We start from the raw sequence: 8,076 nt of genomic DNA on the forward strand, positions 1-8,076 counted from the left end.
CAAAGGTGTATGGGTAAGAAAAGAATGAAAAAAAATGTGTGTGAAGGCTTCTCTCCTCCCTATTGCCGTGAGTGAAAGGAAAACAAAGAAAAAAAATTGTTCATCCTTGTTCATCCCTTTTGGCCGAAAATACTAAGAAAAAAAGGAAGGAGTTTTGCTTCATACTTGGTTTAGAAGAGAACTAGAAGGAGATTTGGCTATACTTGCATCAAGATTAAGGTATGTTTGAGGTTGTGTCATGAGATTCATGCATGTTTTAGTTGCTAACTTGATGTTCATGTTAGCCATGGTTCAAATCCTTGTTATGCCATGGAAATGGTATTTGGCCAAGGTTGTTATTGTGTTAAAGCCATTGCATGCTAAATGTGAAGCTTGCTAATGATGCATGTAGTGATGGATTGACTACTCTTGAAATTTCTTTGTAGCAATCTTGAGTAAAACATTGAATTCTTTGTTTAACCATGACCGAAGTTGAAAGGGTATGGTTGTGATGTATTCGCCAGTGCATTCATGAGCATGATTTATGCTTGTTACTTGATTGGTAAAATTTGTGTTTTGGATGGTTATGAACACCTTGAGATTGACCTTGCACCTATATGTGTACATATGTTTGCACATGATGTATTGGTATGACATATATACTATCTCAAAGTATGTATTTTCTTGTGATTATGTTTTGGTTATGAAGTAAATGATAGATGTGCATTGAGCTACAATATGTAAAGCATTAGCTAGTAAAATGTGTGCCATTCATGTGTGGTATTAAACATGTAATTGGCCTAAACATCAACATGCATAATCGGCCCATGAATGAGTACCTAAGGGGTTGTGTTGTTCGGCCATGAGTAAGCATGTTGAAGGCTTTGTGTGTTGAGTTGATTCATGAATTCCGTACTTATGTGACTTTAATGTCTAGTGAACATATGTGGGCTAAGTGCCTTGAGTTCCTCTTTCTGATATCACATATAATGTCATTTTATTTGTTAAATCAAGCTCAAGGAGTTAAAGAAGGAGAATCAAATAAGGGAAAAACGAAGGTCATCGAGTGGCCGACTTGGAAATTCCTTGCCCAACACAAGGTAAGTCATTAAGCATATATTTGATATTGCTTAAATGATTGTAAAATCTATGCAATTGTGTTTAATGAGATGAAAAGATGATATTGTTGAATGTAAAAGAGATAGTGAAATGTGTAGAAAGTTGGCTTTCGGCACTAAGTGTGCGAGAAGTAAATGTGTATGGTGATAAGATTGGCACTGAGTGTGCGAGCTTGAAATGTATGGCACTAAGTGTGCGAGTTTGGACTATATGGCACTATGTTTGCGGGCTTAAATCACATGGCACTAAGTGTGTGTGATCGAGTATTAAGCACTATGTGTGCGAACTCTATATATATATTTCCGATTGAATATTTATACGGAAGGTGACTTTATCGAGTTGAGTACGGACAGCGGAAAAAGTAAGTACCTTGAGTTCATGGCTAATAGATGCTATGTTCATGCTCGGGGTTGAGTTGGTAAGATTTAAATCTATGTGATGATTTCAATTGCATTCCAGTAAATAAAGTATCGTGGAATAGATGAAAGTTCATTTGATTGCATGATTATTGCGGAAATGAGATGATGTATGGAAATGCCTCTATTATTCTATTGAACAGTATATGAAATGTTATTGGGTGAATTGGTATGAGAAGGAACCGAAAGGTCCGAGGAACTATGGTATATTTTCGATATGGATGGAGTACCTAGCCTCGTACATTATTTCATGTTGTGATAATTTTATTGATGGACGATTGTCGAATGCTTAGGACTTACTGAGTTATAAACTCACACTGTGTTTTCTTGTCACCCATTTTAGGTCTCTTGGATTCGCCTCGCTTATGCGTGCTCGGAACCGTCGTTGAAGTCATCACACCTACTGGAAATCTTTTGGTATTGTCTTCGTAGTTGAACTAGGAGAACATTTGGCATGTATAGGCTATTTTGTTTTGTTGAATTGTGGGTTGTAAACTTTAAGCCATGCGAAAATGGCCTATGTGGTCGGTTGAGTGTGATTCTAAAACCTATAGTCACGAGCCTTAGAAACCTTAATTTTGATAAGGTGGCCATATTTTGTATTATGTATGATGAAATAGTTGGCCATGGAAGAATTATGAAATAGTCTAGTTTCTCTAGAAACAAACGGCATAAGTGTTGGAGCCCTATACAGGAAGATATCCAAGTCGTAGTGCACAAAGGTCACAGTAGTCGAACCCCGCAATGGGGAGACTTTAACTAATAAACTGTACTAATTGGCTCGACCAAAATTCTAGAAAAATGTGTAGATGGGATTATGAGTCTAGTTTCAGGAAAATTTATTGAACTGATTTTCGAGTTCGAACTCGAGATAGGATTTTAAGGTGACAGTGACGCAGCTTAGCTAGCCCGCTGGGATGTAAATTAAATATTTCCAAGAGAGAAATAAGGAAGTAAGTCCGGTAACACCACGTGGTCAAATCCGGTGACGGTCACGGGTTTGGGGTGTTACATTTAACCTTCAAATTTTCATTTTATGCGATTAAGCCCTTTTTATTTAATCGGCACTCAAATGATAAAATTAATTCATGAAAATTTCATAGATATAAATTCACACATAATAAATGCAGAAAATAATTTTAAAATATTTTTGAATCGAATTCGTGGTCCCAAAATCACCATTCTGAATAGGGTCTAAATTGGGCTATTACATGAGCTATAACGGGCTCACCTTGAACCTCAACCACCTTGGGCTTCAATGGCTTTCCACTTTGTAAAGTGGCAGTTTTGCAATGCTCTTTGGTCGTGCTTCTCAAATTTTCTATATCACTTGGCTAAATACCTTGGGGTTTTCTTTTGAGCTCATTGGTTAACTGGCCCACTTGGTTTCCTAAATTCTTTAATGTTGCTACTTGGCTATGGATTAGTTAATCATTCTTTTCTAGGTTCACCTTCAGAAAATTCTCAAGATTACTTGAAGACTCAGTTGGTGTGGATTGTTACACTTGTTGCGAATATTCTGGTAGATAATTTGGTCGAAATGACATAGAAGAGTCGCTATGGTCTGCCCATTGTTTACTCCATAGAGAAATTGGATGATTTTGCCATGAAAAGTTATAATAATTTGACTGTGGAACATTCCAATTTTGATTTCCCATGTAATATTTTGACTCTTGATTCAATGGGCAATTTTCAAAGAAATGGCCATCTCCACAGTATTCACAAGAAATATCCTTGAACTGGTTCAATTGCTATCCTGTTAGATTACCATTGAAACCATTAACAGTTATGTTCTTAAGTATTGAAGACATAGAGGATACCTGGGCTGCCAAAGAAGTAAGTGTGTCCACTTATGTACTCCTACTGCTCGTCTTTCTGAGGCTACTTAGTTGGTTGGCCACTGATAGTTATTGTTGGCAATTCTTTCAATAATCTTGTAAGCATCGTTATAAGACTTAGAAAGAAGGGCATTTGCTGAAGCATCCACCATCATTCTAGTATAAATATTGAGACCAATATAGAAAGTCTCCATTTGAACACAACAAGGAATGCCGTGATGAGGGCACTTTCGTAATAACTTCTTGATTCACTCCCATGCCTCATGTAAAGATTCTTCATCAAGTTGCTGAAATGAAGTGATTTCATTTCGGATCTTGGCAGTTAAAGATGGGGGGAGATATTTCATTAAGAAACGTTCAACCAACTCTTGCCATGTAGTTATGGAACCAGACGGTAGGGAGTTCAACCACGCTCCTACTCTATCTCTTAAGAAGTATGGAAATAATCTCAGTCTCAAGGCATCCTCAATCCCCTCGACTAGTTTAAATGAGTCACCCACTTCCATGAATAGCCGAAGATGAAGATGTGGATCTTTAGTAGGAACCTCACTAAATTGACCCATATTTTGCAACATTTGGAACATGATTGGCTTCAACTCAAGTTGTTGTGCCTCAATTTCGGGTCTCCTAATACTCGGATTGAGCTCGTTGAATATAGGAATGGCGTATTGTTGAATGGCACAGTTTCTATCATCGGCAACAATGATCAGATTGTGAGTATTATAAACGAATGTTCCATTGGATTTTTGAAATTCATATCTTCGGTCCTTCTTTGGTTCGCTTGTCTTCTCCTTTGTCAGAAAGTCCTTTCAATTTTAGGGTTTACAGGAAGTAAGTAAAAAATTTGATCAATACTCGCAAACACCTAAAACAAAAAAATGGAATTAAAATTTAACAGAAAAAAGACTAAAATGCAAAATTAACAATTTCACAAATAATGACTTTTTAAAACAGTCCCCGGCAATGGTGCCAAAAACTTGGAACGACGGAAATATGTAAGTGTACACAATCGCAACAAGTAATAAAGTGACAAGTAAATGTCGAGTTATTGTAACGCCCTGAACTTTGGGCCTAGATGAATTAGGCTTTGGGCTTTGGGTTTCATAAAATTTTTAATTGAGCATGAAAATGACAAATGACATGTTGGCTTTAAGGGTTTAAGGAATTTGAAGTGTCTAGGTGTGTTGAAGAAGTTCTGGGTTCGAGTTTTGTGGTGGAGGAATTTTAATTAAATTATTAAAAGAGCCCTGATGGCAAGTAGTTGGGCTTTTTAATAAAGATAGGGGAGAATGGCCTCAAAAAGCCTTGTGGAGGAGTGGCTAAGTGACGCTATTTTGAGTGTAGGGAGGTGGCGTTAGTAGATAGCAAGGAGATCTGAGGCTCGATGTAACACCCCAAACCCGGCCTAGAAGTTTGGGTCGAATCTAGCGTGTCACATTGAAGTGTTTTTCGAAAACCATGTTTCCATTAAGAAACCTTCTTAATAATTAAAAACTTATACCCTTTTTAAACCTTGCTAGAAAACTTCAGCTAAATAACATTCTTAACAACTTTGTAAAAATCTTGGCAGTTGTAGAAGCTTAATTTAAAAATAATTGCGGATACGTGATGGTTTGAACAATAGTAGTTGCTTTGGAAAACCGTGTTCTAATACTAGCAATTATAAGAACAATAAGTAAAATTTCAAATTTGAAATCCAGAAAATTACAATGGCTTTACTACAATCCACATAAAACATTTAAAAGTAATAATCAAAACTATAAAATAAATAGTGTGTGTGGCTTCCTCCGAGCCCCTCGCAGCTCATATCTGTCTAAGGCTGGAAATTACCTGAAAGGTTAATAAAAGGGGTGAGTTTACGAAAACTCAAGCAGAAATCCCTATTATAAAAAGGAACAATACCATATAAAAGAATTAAAAGTCCGCCCCAAAGATTACTTACGCTTTTAGTATCAATTGGGCCTTAGCCCACTATAACAGACAATACCGGTGGGCCTTAGCCCATTATAGAATAAGAAACATTATCGAACTAGAATCAAAATGAGAATCGTAATCGTAATCGGTGATAGAATCGAATCGTAATCGTAATCGAATCGTAATTAGGTGACAAAATTAGAATCGTAATCGATGTCGCAATGTAATCAAAATCGATGTGAATGCAATCCCAACCCAATCCAAAGAGTATACACCCCGCACCAACCTTACACCATGTGGGAGACTACTCGACCCACCCAACCGCTACACATAATTACGTAAATTGCGGCGAGGTCGCGGATATTGTGACGAAGTCACCAGATACAAATATTATGGCTAGGCCACCAGAACAGATATATATATGTGGTGAAGCCACCATATTACAACGAGGCTACCAGATATTGTGACGAAGTCACCAGAACAGATATATGTGGCGAGGCCACCAGATTGCAGTGAGGCTGCCAGAACGCTTCCTCTATCGATATAACCCGTATCCCATGCAACAGATATACATGTCATGGCATACAACATAAAGAATCAGAATATCATGCCCATATTTGAATCAAATAGTCACAGTCAAGTCATTCATATCACTAACATATATTGACAATCAAATCCGTCAACCACACAGTCCAAGTCAGTCACTTGCCCACAAGGGCAAAACAATCATTTAACACCCTAGGGGTAAAATGGTAATTTTATAAATTGAGAGTAAAACGGTAATTCTTTAAATCGAGGGTACAATAGTAATTTTGTAAATCAAGGGTAAAACGGTAATTTTATAAATCGAGGGTAAAACGATAATTCTGTAAATCGAGGGTAAAATAGTAATTTTTAAAATCGAGGGTAAAACGGTAATTTTGTAAATTAAAGGTAAAATAGTAATTCTATAAATCAATGGTAAAACAGTAATTCTGTAAATCGAGGGTAAAATAGTAATTCTATAAATTGAGGGTAAAATAGTAATTTTGTAAATCGAGGGTAAAACAGTAATTCTGTAAATCATGGGTAAAACGGTAATTTTGTAAATCGAGGGTAAAATGGTAATTCTATAAATCGAGGGTAAAACAGTAATTTTGTAAATCAAGGGTAAAACGGTAATTCTTTAAATCGAGGGTAAAATAGTAATTTGTAAATCGAGGGTACTTTGGTAATTTTACAAGTCGAGGGTATTTCAGTAATTTGGTAAACTAAAGTATTCGAAACAGGGATAACAATACAAATGGACCTAAAGCCTATTCTCGGCCCAAATGGGCCCACACGCTCATGTGGCCCTTTTAGCCCAAATTTAGCCACAGATATGTGATTCACCTAGCCTAGTCCAATATTTACTACACAATCAAACAACTTATCCAATTGGGCCCGTAGTCCCATTGGGCCTACATGGCCCCTTTCGACCCATCGCGGCCCAAAGTAGCCATCCTACAGCTAGAGTAGTGAGAAATACACACCTGTTAGGAGACTGCAATTAATCCGCGCTCCAAACACTCTTAGCTGACGCCCAACCCAAACGAGCACGTCACAAAGCGAAAGGGATCAACCAAGAAGCGTACCTTTACTCTCCTCATGGTTCTCTTTATTTAAAGCCTGCTCTCCATCTACTCTTATGTTAGCTTCCCGATGTGGGATCCCTCCATCATCAGAGTTTAAATTCAACAACAACTCTTGCCGCCCCTTGTTAGCAAAATAAATGCTCTTTAATTACCATGAGTTTCGAACCTCGTTACCAACTCTATGACGCCACCTTCCTGCCTCTTATGTGGCGCTACTTTGCCACTAGACCACAAGGCTTTTTGTGGCACAATTCCTCCAACAATATTCTTAAGGCCTACCTACTACACCCAGGGTTTGATTCACCTTAAACTAAAATTTTTGCTAGAGTCCAGGTTTGAACCCAGGACTTCTCCAACACTTCTCAGCACACTTAACCACCAAAACAAGCCTTCATTAATGAAATTTACATGCAGAACAAAATATTATAAGCTGCCTTCAACCGCTCCCATGCTCAAGGCCCAAAATTAGGGTGTTACACTCGAATCCTAGCTTAGTATTTTTTTAAGAGTTTGATTTTGCCCTTCTAGAAGGTTGGAAGTGGCTTGAAGATGGACTCTAAGGGGAGTGTTCAGAATAGAAAATTTAGGAAATAGATTGGAGAGTTACTACGGAGAAAAACAAGGAGATGAGAAGGGGGAAGTGATGGAGCTGAATTGGGAATTGAGGGTCAGGCAATTTGGCTAGAGGCTATAAATATGTGATGAGTTTGGGATCCTAGGCTAATGCCAAATTCTTCATTTTTTTTATGTCGATTGGCTTTTCCATATTTGCTAGCTGATTCTTTTACCATTCTTTCTCTCCTCATATCTCTTTTCAATTACCCTTTGGGTTAGCCGATTCCTTCTTCTACCCTTCTTCATTAATTTGTGCCAAATAAACCTTATTCTCCATATTAGTTTGAAAGTCGAAAAGCCGAATCTCCCTTGGGCCGATTACTCTTTTGGGGTAAGTACCTTATCTCTTTTTCGGCTAGTATTGTTAATATCAATTACTCCTCTCCCCCACTCTTTTTAATCAACATTGGTAGGGAATTAGTATTGGATCTCAGATTTTAGCTCTCTGTCGAATTGCTCCTCAGGTGCTTTGCGGTTTTGGTAAGTATTCCTCTCTTATTGGCTAAGGTTGGCCGAATGGTCTTAAGTGAGATAAGGGGGTGAATTATTTTGGATGCTAGTCCCCTAGTATTTAGTTTTAAT

The 8,076-nt window shown here is 37.6% G+C and overlaps 1 non-coding gene across 1 annotated transcript; it reads left to right on the forward strand.

Moving 5' to 3' along the window:
* The first annotated feature begins 3,562 nt into the window (after window positions 1-3,562).
* LOC128296054 (small nucleolar RNA R71) lies at window positions 3,563-3,669 on the forward strand. The gene has a single exon (XR_008286602.1). It is a non-coding gene; the product is annotated as a small nucleolar RNA R71 (small nucleolar RNA).
* The last annotated feature ends 4,407 nt before the right edge of the window (window positions 3,670-8,076 follow it).

The sequence above is a fragment of the Gossypium arboreum genome, chromosome 7 (genome assembly GCF_025698485.1).
Source record: "Gossypium arboreum isolate Shixiya-1 chromosome 7, ASM2569848v2, whole genome shotgun sequence".
Taxonomy (NCBI): domain Eukaryota; kingdom Viridiplantae; phylum Streptophyta; class Magnoliopsida; order Malvales; family Malvaceae; genus Gossypium; species Gossypium arboreum.